General features: G+C 41.8%; 1 protein-coding gene across 6 annotated transcripts in view; it reads right to left on the bottom strand.

The window, feature by feature from the left end:
- The window catches only part of TSC22D2 (TSC22 domain family member 2), a 140,186-nt gene that overhangs the window by 27,305 nt on the left and 96,463 nt on the right, over positions 1 to 16,418 (bottom strand). The window contains exon 3 of one of the 6 annotated variants that reach the window (XM_033958178.1): positions 8,784 to 8,800. The exons of the other annotated variants lie outside the window; for them this stretch is intronic. The gene's annotated coding sequence lies outside the window, so the exon portion shown is untranslated. Of the gene's footprint in view, positions 1 to 8,783; positions 8,801 to 16,418 lie in introns of those variants that run through there. 6 annotated transcript variants of the gene reach the window in all.

Genomic DNA, 16,418 nt, shown 5'->3' with positions numbered 1-16,418 from the left:
TGTTACTTATGTTTAATAGTCACTACTGCACAAATTTAGATGCAATGCATAATGCAATGTAACTGGATTTTAGTTTTATCCATTCTAATTGCATTATGTATTGCATCTAAATCCATGCAATAGTGACTATTAAATTTTCCCCACTTTTTTAGAAAGTCAAATTGCAACACGACTATTATTCCATATTCATGATAGTAAACACCTAGTCACCATCTTAGAAAACTGCCCCATGTAGTCACTATGGCTAATCCTGGATGAACCTTCCTGAAGGACCCATGCATGAAACATTATGATGAGTTTACTGACCAAGTACTATAATGCAGAAAGTTTCATCACAGGTGTTAACTCACATGGAAACATTATCACATGGAAACATATTACCACACACTGTATTAAATTCATGTAATTAAGTGATTATTTCATCGCCATAAAGTTTGACAGAAGTTGTGCATGGAAAAGTTTTTGCCATGACTCGGGCAAAGTAGAAAAGTTGGCAGAATAGGACCAGGAGTCTAGCAGCACTCCTCTCACTCCAACCTGACCATCTTGCCCTGGATTGCTTCTTGCATTGCTTCCCATCCTGAACAGTCCCCCTTCCCCATATAAAAACAAACAAACTTGCCCTGGTAGTCTATCTAGTGGCCCCCTTCCCTGGTAGGCTATTGGGACCCCACCTCACCCTGGAACCTTTTACCTGGGTCCCCAACAAGTACCTTAAATGAGGCAGAAGCCATGCTCACTCACTGCCTTCAGCAATATCATCTGCAAAATGGCAGCAGGATGTGCTACGAGGCAGGGCACTGCTATTTTGCAGATGACACTGGCATAACTCCTGCCTGAATTTGAAGATATGGAGTCCGAAAGGCCTAGGCAAGGTATTCTCATTAGGGAATTTTGTAAGTGGGTGGATGAAAGACTACTAGACACCAGGGATATTTTCCAGGGGTTGCAGCTGATATAAAATACTGTGGCATGCTTCTGTGGTTTTTTTGGCACCAATAGGAAAGATATTTAGCAAAAAGTCACAAATTATCGCCACAATTTTAACAAGTAAATTTTCATATTGATTATGGTATATTGCAGAATTTAGCAAGAAGTGCATTAGGAAATATCGATATGGTATTATGACCTTATGAGTGTTGTTGTTACCACTGTGGTTGGCACTAAAACCGTGCTACGGTTTTGTAAAAGGGATGGGGGGTTAATGAGGAGTCCCTTCAAACCTCAAAAGGCAAACTACTACTTTATGTTCTACTGTATGATCAAAACTGCTGTGCCAGTTTTCTATGTATTTCAAGTCTTCCTTTCCCTTAGTCTGCTCCTTGTGACCCTGGGCAAGTCACTTAATCCTCCATAGCCCCAGGTACGTTAGATAGATTGTGAGCCCACCGGGACAGATAGGGAAAATGCTTGAGTACCTGATTGTAAAACCACTTAGATAACCTTGATAGGCGGTATATAAAATCCTAATAAAACTTGAAACTTATCTTATAAAATTTTGAGTTACTGCTTGTTTACTTATTTACTGTGTGCTTACAAAAAGTGTTATTTGATGTACATATTTATTTATTGTATATTTTTTCTGGCACACTATTTATGGTTTTGTTATATTTGTTGTTTTAGAAGCTCTCATGTTTAATTAATACAATTGTAAGTTCAGAGTTTCTTCTGATGTGCCCCGATATCGATGACACCGTCACTGCATCACTGGAATGCACAAAATGGCAGTTGAAATGCTAGAATATCTAAGCGTTAGTGATTTATGGGCATTCTAAGCAGCAAGTTTGTGTGTTCCTTAGTGATTATAGAAGGGCACACCTTAAAGTTTTAGAAGGTACAGGATTCTTTCATTTTTTAAAGTAGCAGAAAAATCAGCAGGATTGCTTTAAAATCTTTTTTTTTTTTTTTTTTATCCATTACCAGATCAGCTTTGATGCTAACTTTTACAGCAGGTAATGCCCCAGACATTTACTCTTTGGAATTATAAACTTTTTAGTTTTAGTAACCTTTGACCCTTACAGAGCCACTCTTTGTTACAACTATATTTGTTTTTACTTCAACTGATACACTGTGGGGATCCCTGCTGTGACAACTGTGGCTGTTAGCACTATTCATTAATAGAAGAGTTTTTTTCAATTAAGTTATATGATTTCAATATACATCCAAGAAAATACTATTGTTACAGAAATGATAGGCAAAGATTACATCAAACAATCACTATTGTTTATAGAAAACAAAGTTTAATTCTCTATTGTTGCTAATTATGCTCACATGCTGATTCACTACTACTTCCTATGGGATAACTGTGCTGCTTTGTGCATTTCTAGATTTTGCCAAGCTTAGCCCCCTTTTTATCAAACCGTGTTAAGTTTTTTTTATTGCCGGCCGCTGCAGTAAAAGCTTAGACACTCATAGAATTCCTATGAGCGTTTGAGCTTTTACCACAGTGGCCGGCAATAAAAAACTTCCCTAATGCAGCTTGATAAAAGGGGGCCTTTATTCACTATGGTTTCTTTACTGCTGTCTATGGATTCATTTATATGTTTTTAATGAGTATCTCGAGGTTTGTTTGATAATTTTTTATTAAATTATGTATGATTTTCTTTTGTTTTAAAAAAAATGTGTTTGCTCATTTTCTCCCCCCAGCCTATTTTTAGGCAAAACACGGCCACATTGCGTATAGATTAAATTGATCTGTTCTCCAATAAATTGTCTACCATCTTCATTGTATTTTCTGCTACTGCATTCTTACAATATTAATATACTGTAGATTTCCTTCCTCAGTAAAGATCAAAACATGGAGAAGCAATAGTTTCTATTTCTTTTATCATACTTAAAAGCCCATCCCATATTCTGTATTACACATTTACAAATAAGTGATATTTACCAGTCTAAAAATATGGAGACCTAATATTCACCTAAGTTACATGGGGGGTATTGCAGCTTTAACAGATTACATGAATAGTTTTAGATAACAATTTCAAATTATCCTAAAATTCATATACATTAGTAAGAAATTTAATATTTTGATGTGTACAAGAATCTTAGGAGTTCAATCTAAATATAAGCTGTCATTCACAGTTATAATTAGACAGTTATTTAGAATACAGCACACAACCAACTTTGTTAAAATAAAGGAGCACCAATGCTAAAGAAACAAAAAACCCAGCTTAGCAGTATTTTTTCTGATATTTAACTAAACTGAAAGAATATGGTGAACTACCCAGACAATTATGTCTGTAGACCATTTTAAGCACAGAAAGCAATCCTTTCTGTGGCTGCCTCGAGGAAGGCAAAATCTGCAAACTCTTCCTTCAGCAGGGCTGCACCAACTTTTATCACCAATAGAGGTTAATAAAAAGGTGTGCTATCTGCAAATAAGCTATGGCTGTTAAATGGCCCACATCAGTAACTGTATATAGCAAGGTGGAAGAGAGGAAGCCCTTCTTCTGTTGTTCTTTAAACTAGAGACCAAAGAGTAATGGCTACACAGATGCTAAATTTCTTAAAATAATGTGTCTTACATGTCAGCAGTCTGCATACTATCAATCTTCCAACTAATATCTTCTCATCCATTAGAAAGTGAATACATACTCATATTACATAAAAAACAGGGCTGTTAATTTTCAAATTCTCACTTCTAGCCTGTTCTCTCCTTCTCCAGTTCAGGCATTTGGGTAGGGGAGGGGAGGGGGAAAGAATATAACATTGCATTAAACAATGAAAGTAATAGAACCAAATCAAATCAGAAAGGTCAGCTCAGCTTTGAACAAGGACCTCAACTTGTACCCTCAGAATATTGAAAGAGATGCATAACTTCAAAACAATTCAGCTTGTTTTATTTGCAGTAATAAAAAAAAACCTAAACATACAATTGTAGCTGAGAAAGATTATACAGTGGTACCTTGGTTTACGAGCATAATTCGTTCCAGAAGCATGCTCGGAAACCAAAATACTCGTATATCAAAGCGAGTTTCCCCATAGGAACTAAGGGAAACTCATTTGATATGTTCCCCCCCCCACGAGGCCAGTGGCGCTGCTCTACCCCCCCCCCCCCGAGAACCGGCATTGCTCCCCCCAAAAGCCCCCCCCCCACATGATCCAGCACCCCCTCCCCCTGCCGTGATCTGAAATCCCCCAGACCCGCCCGACCACGCTTCTTATCCCCATCTGGCACCAGCACCGGCATGTCCTGTGCGTTGGTGCCGCTTCTTATCCCCATCTGGCCACTGGCATGTCCTATGCGTTGGTGCCGGTGCCTGAAGATCTGCGTCCTCTTCAGGCACTGGCACCAACGCACAGGACATGCCGGTGCCGGTGGCTAGATGGGGGTAAGAAGCGTGTTCGAATGGGTCTGGGGGATTTCAGATCGCAGCGGGGGGAGAGGGGGTGCGACGCGAGCGGGGAGGGTGCCGTATCACGGGGGTGAGGGTGCTGGATCGCAAATCAAGGCAAGCTCGGTTTCCGAGGTGCCGATTTTGCGAATGTTTTGAGTGTCTTGCAAAACACTCACAAACCGGTGCACTCGTAAACCGAGATACCACTGTACTTCTAACTCTTGGTATCTTATGCACAAAATTTACTTCATGTCCTCAGTTCACCCATGGTTCATTTTGGAAAAAAAAAAAAAGAAAAATTTGAGGATGAGTTATAGTTAAAATTAAACACTGGTAACAAAGTGATCAATTAATGAGAAAACTAAGAAGAAACAGTTAAGCAGAGCTCTCCAACTATTTCCATGGTCAACTGAATACTGCAGTCAGTATTGTACTGAATCAGTAGCATATGATCGCATCTCCTCATTAACCACTATACAAGAATTTGCCAAAATTTTATAGCCCATTTACCTTCTAATTTTCATATTCAATGGATAACTTGATTTTAACTCTCCTATGGTAATAAGTAGCAATGAAAGGTTTTTTTTTCTATCATGATGAATCTAAGTTGCATACAAAGGCAGGCTTTTACAAATCTGCACTGCCTAACAGCACACATTAAATGCAGTGCAGCTTTGTAAAAGGACCCAAAAGTAAACAAAAAATACTACTATTATCTGTATCAAAACAAAGAAAATTTGCTAATTGTAGTAGGTTCAACTAAATTTTAAAAAGTCATTCTGCTTAATTTGAGTTTTCTTCTACATTATTTACAAAGCAGCAACAAGTCTGAGACTATTGATATCTTCACTTAGGGGTCCTTTTTACTAAGGCGCACTAGTGCATTTTAGCGTGCGCTAAAAATTAGCACGTGCTAAATGCTGTGTTAGCATTCAGCGCATGCTAAGATGCACTAGCACATCTTAGTAAAAGGACCCCTAAAAGTTAAACAAGCTACAAGGCATTTTTCTTTATATACAGTATATTTTAAAAAAAAAAAAAAGAAGTTTAGCATATCAGTGATGTTTACTTTAAAATTTTAAAAAAAGTTTTAAAGCCTCAAATGTCCGCCATTGTTTTAAAAATACTGAAGTAGAAACAGCAAAGTTGCATTCTCACAATTATATTCATTAAAAAGTAAGCTAAACGTTTAGCTCATTACTTTAATAAAAGGACGGAAAATGTGAGCACAAATATATTAATTGCAAATTAAATGACTCATAGTTGCAGGTGACTATCACATTAAAAGATGGTAAAATACTCTCTGCTGATGAATTTGTATGTTTCTAACTCAAAATAAAAAAAGATCTGTTTACATAAATACTACTTTGGGCTTCAGGGTTCTTAATTTGAACTCAAATGACTCAGCTAACAAATCACACGTCTCTATACTTGATTTGTTATTAGTAATCCTAGTAAACAGGATTTTTATTTTTTAAATTTCAAGTGAATAGTAGGAGTCTAACAACTTTTCATAGATGTGATACTGAAGGTTGTCCATGCTGTCTGCCCTTCCTTGCATCTTCACCAGCATGTCTCAAACCCTCTCTAAAGAAACCATTTCTCAAAAGGTAGAAGTATTCAGTCTCTTGCTTCTGGTTACTGTATATACTCGAATATAAACCAAGTTGACCCTGCCCCCCCCCAAAAAAAAAAAAAAAAAAAAAAAGGGAGGAAAAAGGTTGACAAGGTTGACTAATATAAACTGAGATTAGAAACTTGGGTGATTCTGGTGAGCCAGTCTGCAAAGACATCCTTGCCATAAGTTTTAACACAATTTTTTTAACATTCAATATTTTTATTAGTACCTCAAGGAACGGGATTTTAATCTCCAAAAGTTAGTAAAAAATGTATTAAAATTAGTCCAATAAAAAAAATTACCTTATTCCCATTTTCTGTTTATAAATATTTATCAATACAGCTACAATATTACTTTATTCTAAAACAACAAAAAAATCTATGAGAAGGTAGATTCAAATAGGAAACAAATAACAGGAAATATGGAGTGAACTGTTAATCAAATTCAATGACCATTGAATTTGATTAACAGTTCACTCCATATTTCCTGTTATTTGTTTGCTATTTGAATCTATCTTCTCATAGAAAGTGTTGTTTCTTTCTCCTCTTTAAGTGGACTGTATTAGTAATGTTAATGATTCTACTTAATCTTCTTTATCTGAAATTCTGTATTTCCTTCAAGGTTTATCTTTGAATGTATTATAAAATGCAATTAAAAATAAAAAATAAAATCTCTCTACCTTTTGTAAGCTCTGGTTTCTGTAAGTTCTGGTTCAGCTCTTCTCTTCACTCTCCATTCCATCCAGCATCTGTCCTCTTTCTCTGTTCCTTCCATTTTTCTCTGTCTTTACTCCCTTCCCATGCTCTGGTTATCTCTCCCTTCTCCTTTCCTTCCTTCCCACCCCAACTCACCCCATGGTCTGGCATCTGTTTCCTTTCCCTTCCCCCATGCCCTGGCATCTCTCTCCTTTTTGTCCATCTTTCCCTCCCCCTCCCTTCCTTCCTGATGGTTTGATATCTCAAGTCTCCTTCCCTCTACCCCCACAATGCCCTGGCATCTCTCTCCTCTCTCTTCCCTCTCTCCCTCCTCTTCCATGCTTTTGTATCTCCTCTTTCCTTTCCTTCCTTTCTCCCTGGTCTAGCATGGCATCTGTCTTCTTTCCCCTCCCCCCCAGCATCTCTTCCTCCCCCTCCATAGCCTGGCATCTCCTTCCCTTCCTTCCTTTCCCAATGGTCTGGCATCTCATCTCCTCTCACTTCCCTGGGTTTCCTTCACCCTTCCTCCCCAATCAGGTGCAGCATTTCTACACCTCTCCCCTCTCTCTCCGTCATCCTCCAGTCTGCAGTGCAACCTTCACAATTTGCTGCTCTTGGTGTCGGGCCTCTCTCTCTCTGTCGGGTCCCATCTACTTCCTATTTCCGCAAAGGCAGGATCCGGCACAGAGGAAGGCCCAACACCAAGAGCAGTGAATTGGGAACACTTCTGCTGCTTGGAAGAGGTTCTCGACGCCAGCAGCAGTTGTCAGAGAACCCAAAGCAACCCCCCCAAACACACTCCTGGTATGCCACTTGACGCTATCCTGCCTGGGGGGTGGGTGAGGTGAAGGTACCACTATCCACAATACATGCCCCGACCCCCTGAGTCACTGACCTCCAAATATCTGTTGGTGCTGCTGCCGCTGCAAATTCACTGACCTCCATGCACACCCAGAGCCACTGACCTCCTTACACTCATGGATTGTGCTGTCACCAATCTGTTGTATGTTAAACCAGGCGAAGCCTTGATCATCTGTGCATGCTCAAGGTCTGCAGGCTCCTGCCTCCTCTGTGATTCTCAGAGAAGGTGGAAGCCAGCAGGCCTTGAGCATGCGCAGATGCTCAAGGCTCCGCCCAGTTCAACATACAGCAGATTGGTGACAGCACAATCCATGAGTGTATGGAGGTCAGCAGCTCTGGGGGTGCATGGAAATCAGCGAATCTGCAGCAGTACCAACGGATATATGGGGATCAGTGTCTAGGGGGTGGGGGCATGTATGTGGATAGTGGCTCAGAGAGGATGACCCTGTAGCTCACCAGGAAGAGGACAGCTGTACCAAGTGGTCAGTTGCCCATATATACAGTATACTCCATATGTGGTCAGTCCAAAAATCTCAGTTTATATTCGAGTATATATTTGACCTTTACTGAAACTGTCCACTGGTGCCAGTGGTTTTGAATTATGTTTTAAGATAAGAGACCACCAACTAATTTCACATGGGCCACCAGACAACTGACAACTTTCAGTCTCTACCAATCTGTCCTACATTTGAATTAGTATAAAGGTTACGTCACAATCCAATTCAGATGCAAGTTTACTTTATTGGAATTTCTCAAAACATCTCAAATTTAGTGTGTTTGGAAATATTCAGTTCTATTAATTTCAAGTTATTGCTTCCCTCAGGGCTAGGCTTTCAAGATAAATGCAGTTCTTCCTTAGCAACCAACAGCACTAGTATTCCCTTAACAGAAGACAGAGAAATTTCTTCCATTGATCGATGATGCTCCCTGGAAAACTCCAGTATGCTTCTGCAACAAGCCATTCATTGTTGGATTCAGGGGAGTACAACTGGCTCAGCCATTCTTCTAAGCTTCTCTTGGACCAGTAGGAACTGCCTCCAACAGGAATGTCAAAGTAGAATGCTTCTACAGCCACAGGATGGTAGCAGGTTCAGCGCAACATTGGCCAAAGAGCTCCTACACATATTTCCACAATGGTCCCTTGATCACAGGGCCCTTTGGAAGATAGCGTGCTGTGCGCCATCCATTTTCAATTCTTCTGGTATCTCTGGATTGGTCCTGAGGGCCATGGTATATAGAAGTCATTAATCGTTGTGGAGCCTCTGCTTCCTCTTCCTAGGGGTCATGAGCTGCTCAAGCAGGTACAGATGGAAAGAAAACATGTCTTCTTGATATCAGTGGTGCACATAGTATATTTGACACCCAGAGCCGATCGGTTTTTTTAACACCCCCCCTCTATATAATTTTTTTTTTTTTTGTAATCTACGAGTCACACAACAAGGATGCATCTAGGAAAAGGAAGCATCTTAAACACGGTAGTGAGCACTAGAACATTAATACTGTAAAACTAAATAAGCCAGATTACTAAAGATCAATCCTGCACAATCAATGCTAACAAAAAATCATATCCTTTTCATGCACACAGATAAATCCTTGCCCAGTATGGATTAAGTAATCAAACTGAAAACAGAAGCATTTAGACAAAAGTTAAACTGAACTGTCAGGAAGCCAGACTCTGCATACAAAGCCAACACCACAGAAACAGTGACACATGCCCCATAATACACCATTTTGCATACTATTGTCTATTTTCTGTAAACCGCTTAGAATCCTAACGGAGTTTAGCGGTATATAAGAAATAAATTACATTACATTTTATTGGACTTATCCATTTTTCAATTAGCTTTCAGAGGCCAAAACCTCCTTCAGGTCAGTACAGTATACTGCTGTTATGGTATCCTGTCCTGAGGAAGGATGTTTTAGTTTCTGAAAGTTAGTAAAAAAAAGAAAAAAAGTATTAAAATTAGTACAATAAAAAGATTGCCTGATTTCCATTTTCTATTTATAAATGTTTATCAATACAACTACAATACTACTTTATTCTAAAGAAACAAAAAAACTCCTTTCTACCTTTTGTTGTTTTTGCTTTAATCACCATATTCTCTGCCCCTTCCATCCACTGTCTGCCCTCTCTCTTTCATATGGCATCTTCCCTCTGTCTATGCCCCTTACATAAACTGTATCCTGTACCTCTTCTCTCTTTTGTACACAATTCATTTCAGCTTTACCCCATCTCCATTTTCGTTTCCACCCACTCCATGCTCTGGCATCTTTCTCTTTTCCTTTCTTCCCATTCCACAGTCTAGCATCTGTCTCCTTTCTTTCCCTCCATACTCTGGAATCTCTCCTCCTTCCTTTCCCTCTCCCCTCGTTTCCCCCTAGTCTGGCATCTGTCTCCTTTCCTTCCCCTAATATCCGCCCCGTCCATGGTCTGGCATCTCCTTTCCTTCCCCCGTTCCCCATGGTCTAGCATCTTTTTCCTCTCCTTTCCCTGGTCTTTCTTCTCCCTCCCTCTCCCCAATCAGGTATATTTCTCCCCCACCCCTCCCTTTCTTCTGTCACCCTTCTTTGGCAGAGCAACGTTCACAACTTGCTGCTCTTGCCGAGTTCAGTCCTTCCTCTCTGCCAGGTCCCGCCTACTTCCTGCTTCTGCAAAGGCAGGATCTGGCAGAGAGGAAGGCCTGAACCCAGCAAGAGCAGCAAGTTGTGAACATAGCCGCTGCTGGCCCTGGGAGCAGCCGCTGCTGGCCCTAGCAGCACCTGGGGTAGACCCCCTCCCCTTCTTGGTATGTCACTGCTTGATAAGTTTTCTTTCCCTTGGTCTCAGCAGATGAATCCAGATGCATGATAAGTCCAGCCACCAGCAGGCAGAGAGAGTGTGCTCCTTGGTCCCTCGATATTCAAAAAGGAGAAAGAGCTAGCCAACAGTCCCTAGAAAAACAAACAGGATTCCCTCCTGTTAACCAGAAAAAAAACCACGCAAATTCAGGAGAGTGGCATCTACCTACAAAGGAACAAAGACAGACAGAACAGGCAGTATTACCATCACAAGGGTGGGGCTCTAGATATGTCCGCTGAAACTAAGGGGAAAAAAATTATCAGGTAAGAATTTTTCTTTCCCCCAACAACCAGCAGCAGACGCATCCAGACATATGGGATGAAGGCAAAGCAGTCCTCATTCCCAGGTGGGAATTGGACAACACTGATGAAAGAAGAGATGCCACAAAAGAGGCCTCTGTCCATGCTGTCATGCATGGAAAACGCATGCAAAGAGGACCATGTGGCTAACCTACAAATCTCTTCTAAAGAGGCTCACAACTCAGCCCAAGTCATAGATAATGCCAAAGCCGAGTGCACCTGCAGGGACAAGGGCAAAACCTTCCCTGCCAACACATACACTGACGACACAGCTTCCCTGATTCACCAAGTGTTGCCTTAGAAGTTGCCGTGCCCCGAGAAGTACTCCTGTACAAAACAAAGGTATTCCAAGTGACAAAACTCATTTGTGCCCTTAAAATACTACAGTAACACCTTGTGAACATCAGAAAGTCACAGCTACTGCAAAATGCCCAGAGTAAATTTCCTCCCAAAAAGACAGGAGAAACCATGGTTGATTCAAGTGAAAGCTAGAGATAGGCAGAAAGGAATTGTGCAAAAATAACCCCCCCCCCCCCTTTCGAACAACAAAGAAAGGGGTCCCGACAGGAAAGTGCCTGATGTTTAAAAATGTGATACACCAAAGTAATGGCCACATAAAACACTGCCTTTAGGGTGAGATCTTTCATCATAGCCTTCTGAAGCAGTTTGAAGGGAGCCCCCCTGCAAGACCCAAAGTACCATATTGAGGCTCTAATTCCAGACAGGGGTGGCACACAGGTCTCACCCAACTAACATCTTTCAAAAAAACAGACCACATCCAGATAGGATACTAGAGAAGAGTTTTGCAAGCGACCCCAAAACAAGCTAATGCAGCCACCCATACCTTGAGCAAATCAGTTGCCAGACCCTTCACACAGTCCTCCTGCAAGAATGCCAAGGTCTGCAGCAAAGGAAGATTGAAGAGGTGAAACTGTTCTCTGCGAACACCAGGACTCAAAAAGAATGCCAAACCCTGACATAGACCACTGATATAGACTACTTCCAAGCCTGCACAAAAGGTAGTAATTACTGAATCTAGACACCCCTTCTTTCTCGGGGCCAACGCAGTTATGGAGAGTTGAATTAGTGATGCGCAAATTACTTCCCTGAAGCAGCGGGTAAAAAAAAGGTCTGTCCCGCGAAACTAAGGCCTTGTCGGATATTGTTTACAAGCAACAACGCTGGCTCTGTTTGAGCAACTTGAGCTAAGTATTTATAATAGCACATGAAATAGTAGCTATATTGAGTTTAACGTTTCAAGTAGAGATGCACTGAAATGAATGCTACAAGTTAAACTGAAATGAACTATGAATTGGACTGTATAAGTTTTGAAGTTTTTCTGCACTATGCACTTTTAAACAGTTGAAGTCTGTTTAACAAATGAGGAAATATGAATTGGACTGTATGAGTTCTATAGCACTGACGTTTTTTGGCACCATGCACCTTAAATAAGTGAAGTTCGTTCAGTAGATTATTAAATTTTGTTAACTACATGACAACTGAAGAAAAGAAGTTGAATCAATGTAATGAGATCAAATGAAATATAAGGGAAAGACAGTTTTGAACAAGAATAATGAGAATGATTTGATGAATTGAGAATTACAAGAACCGGTTGGTTGTGAGTTTCGAAAATGGCATGCTAATTGTGAAGTATTTAAATAGTTTTTTTTTTTTTTAAAGTAAAGTAATTTTATAAAGTAATTAATAAATTAATGAAGTTTCTAAGTATTTATATAATAAGATTTAAGACAGTTTTGATAGCATCAGTTTATTAAATATTAAAAATTAATTTAATTGGTAGGGAGGTGGGAAACAAGCCGGTGATGTTATGAGGAGGCAGGAGAATAAGTTATTTCTTTTTCTCTTGAAGAAGTCCCAGCATGGGAAAAGGCACTTCTAAGTCTGAGGCTTGTCCCCTAATAAAATTAAATTTAATTTAAGTATTTCAAAATTTAAATTAAGTACTCCCTATTTAATTTAAGTCCATATGAAGAAATTTAGAATAGTGTGAATAGTATGTCCATTTTTGAGTTTTTGCGAATGGTCTTCATTTTAATTTTATTATTTTGCTAATAGATTACCATTGATATTGTAGTTGTTTGTTGCTCAAGAGTCAGGCCATAAGACCAAAGCAGGACTGGTTTTTCCATGTGAACCGGGCCCTGGCAAAGAAGATCCGGCGCTGAAGGCAACCTTAGAGGATCATCCACCAATAGGTGAACCAGTCTGCATACCAAGGCCTCCATGGCCAGAGTAATCGCCCAATCCGGATGACGACCGATTCTGTGAAACTCTTATCAGTGGCCAAGGAAGAACAACATAAAGCAGATCAGCTGCCAGTCAGGGTTGAAGCAGAACATCCATCCCCACTAAACTGGGCTCCTAGGCATTGCTGAACAACAGCATCAGGTCCCAAGACTGAACATCCCACTCCTGAGTCACCAGATGAAACGCCAACAGGGATAATTCTCATTCTGCTGGACCCAGAGTTGTCCAGCTGAGAAAATCCATTTCAACATGAATTGTCCTAGCGATGTGAGCTGCAAATAGGAGAATATCTGCTCCACCCACTGCAAAAGAGCCGAGCCTCTTCCACCAATTGTGCAGCGCAAGTGCCTCACTGTGCTGATATAGGCCACCTTAGTGACATCCAACAGGCTTGGAACAAAAGGTCAACAGAGTCGAGCGCACTGCTCACAACTCCAGTTGATTGATCCATTCACCTACAGCAGGGGTGTCAAACTCAAATCATATAAGGGGCCAAAATCTAACACACAGGCTAAGTCATGGGCCGGATTTTTTAAGATACTTACCCCCTCCTTTGCTGACGCACAATGTGGGCCCCAGTGCTGGTGGTGGCTCCAATGCTCACAGGACTTCTGTAAGCATTGGATCAACTGCCGCCAAAACCCACGCTGCGTGCCAGTAAAGGAGGGGGTTAATCTTATTAGAAGTATAGGGATACAACTTCTCTAACCCCACGACGGCTACAAAATAAATAACAAAAACTTTTCCTCTCTTTTAGGTCCTAGTTCACGCTTGCTGTCTTAACACCAGCTCTGGCAGGATACACATTTCAAATTTGACATATTGTAATCACAAAATATAAAATAAAATTATTTTTTCTACCTTTTGTTGTCTTGTCATTTTGCTTTTAGTCCCTGTTTCTCTTTCTGATTTTGTCTATCTTCTAATTCTCTTTCCAGTGTCTGCTGTCCATTTTTTTTCTCTTCTTCTCTCTTGCTCGTCCCTGTCTCCAACATATTGATTTTTCCCTTTCAACTTTTTTCCTTTTCTCTTTTCTGCCTCTGTCCACTCAAATCTTGCCCTCTTTCTCATCCTTCTTTTAAAATTTTCAGCTACCTATCAATTTTCCATCTTCTCTTATTCTGTAGCTCTCCCATTTCCCATCCCACTCCTTTCCCAGCCTCCTATTTCCTCCTATCTCTCCTCCTCTCTCCTCTTGGTCCAACATTTTGCTCCCTCTTTTTTCTGTTGTTCTTCCATCCCTTCCTTGATGCTGAACAATGAGATGGAAGGGGGGGGGGGGGAAATTAAAAAAAAAAGAGAGAGAGAGATACTGCATCTCTCTCTCCCTTCCACCCCCAGCCTTACATTTCCCCCTCCCTTCCATCTCCAGATTCAACTTCTCTCCCTTTCTCTTCCCAACTGCCTACCATCCCATTTCTCCCCCTGCCTGCCTCCCTCCCCCAGGTCCACCATTTCTCCCTTTCTCTTCCCAATGGTTCTCTCTTCAAATATCTTTTTCCTTCTTCCTCCACACTACCCCAGGTCCAACCTCTCTCCTTTTATCTCACTCTCCTCACAGCCCAGCTTGCTTTTCCCTCCTGTGCTGATCCCTCTCTTCTCACAGCCCAGCTTGCCTTTCCCTCCAGCACCGGTCCCTCTCTCCTTACAGCCCAGCTTGCCTTTCCTGCGCCGGTCCCTCTCTCCTCACAGCCTGGCGTGTCTTTCCCTCTGGCACCAGTCCGATGTCGCTGCCAAGCCAAAGAATCTGCTGGCTTCAGCGATTCAGGAGTGTTGTATGTAGCTCCTCCTCCTGCTTTTTGCCTGCCGTGGTCTGTCTCCAGTGACACGCAACTTCCTGTTTCCGCCCAGGTGGACCGCAGTGGATAGAAAGCAGGAGGGGGAGCCACGAACAACACTGCTGAATTGCTGCCAAAGCCGGCAGACTTTCCAGCATGACAGCAACTTTGGACCAGCGTGGGAGGGAGGACATGCTGGACTCTGAGAAGGGGAAGTTCAGAAGCATTGCTGCGGGCCACATAAAAAGGCCAGGCCAGATTCGGCCTGAGGGCCTTGTGATTGACACGTGACCTAGAGTGTTGGTAGAGAATGAGCCCCCAGCCCATCAAACTGGCATTGGTGACCACTACTTGCAAAGGTGGTGAAACCAAGGGCAACCCCACCAATGGAGATTTGGTGGCTGGAGCTGGTCAGACATGCTGGTCCTGGCAGAAGATGTCCAAAGTAGATGGATGCTGTAATCTTGAGAAATTGTGGACCACTGGATCAGGACAGACTGCTGCAGTGGCCTCATGTGGGCCCTAGCACATAGCACCAATTCAAGTGTTGCCACCAGACTTGAGTACCTGAATCTAATTCCAGGTATATGGGATCCCACAACTGTCAGACCTGCAACTGAAGCTTGACCTCTGAGCTCGGCTGTATCAAAGATATCCCCCAAGTACTCCAGGTGCTGCATGGGTTCCAGATGACTCTTGGCGTGACTGACTACCCAACTTATAGCCTAAATGGAGACTATGCTCTCCATGGCCCAACAGCTTGCCTGTGCAGAGAACACCCTGATCAACCAGTTGTCCAGATAAAGGAAGAACTCAGAGTCCCTCCTTATGCAGAAAGGCCGCCACTACCACCATGACCTTGGAGAAGGCCTGGAAGCTGAGGACAGCCTGAAGGGCATTGCTTGGAACTGAAAGTGCTGATCCAACATTGCAAAGCGGAGAAAAATGATGAGGCAAATAGGAACATACAGATAAGCTCTTCTTCAGGGCCAGAGATGTGAGAAATTCCCCTGGCTGAACTACTGCTTTCACGTAGCGCAAAGTCTCAGTCCAAAAACATTGAATGTGCACAAATTTGACAATCTGTTTCAGGTCGAATATGGGCTGAAAGGTGCCTCCCCCCTTTCTTCAGCATGAAGTAAATGGAGTACCTTCCTGTGCCAAGCTCCAAAACCAGAACTGGAGATATTGTGTCAATGTCCTGAAGTGAGTAAAATGTCAGAAGCATGACCTCTTGCTTCAGGGGTATTCCAAAAATGAATCTGGATTGGGGAGGCAAATTCTAAGTTGTTACAGTCTTGAATAATATCTAAGACTCACTGATCTGCCGTGATGCTGGTCCACTCTCTGTAAAAGACAGACAATTAGCCCATTAGTGGACGCGATTGGGAGGCTAACAGCATGGGCAGGTTAGTTGCAGGGGCACCTGTCTGAACAGAAAGACTGCTTCTGTTAATACCGAAGTCTCTGAAAGGCCTGGGACTGCCCTGGATGATAAATCTTTTCGAATCACTAAACCAAATTCATGACTGAGCCTACCTTGTTGACCCCCAAGGACTGTCTAATGAAGATGCCAAGATTTGGTGCTCCGCAAATACTTGATCAACTTTTCCAGACATCTCCAAAAAGGAGCTTCCCCCTAATGGGAAATTTAGTCAAGCATTACTTAGAGACTGCATCCACAGTCCAGCGACAGAGTCACAGCAAATGCCTCACTGTGACT

The sequence above is a fragment of the Geotrypetes seraphini genome, chromosome 9 (genome assembly GCF_902459505.1).
Source record: "Geotrypetes seraphini chromosome 9, aGeoSer1.1, whole genome shotgun sequence".
Lineage (NCBI taxonomy): Eukaryota > Metazoa > Chordata > Amphibia > Gymnophiona > Dermophiidae > Geotrypetes > Geotrypetes seraphini.
The sequence above is the reverse complement of the archived record's forward strand: the minus strand, read 5'-3'. Positions and strand labels throughout refer to the sequence as shown.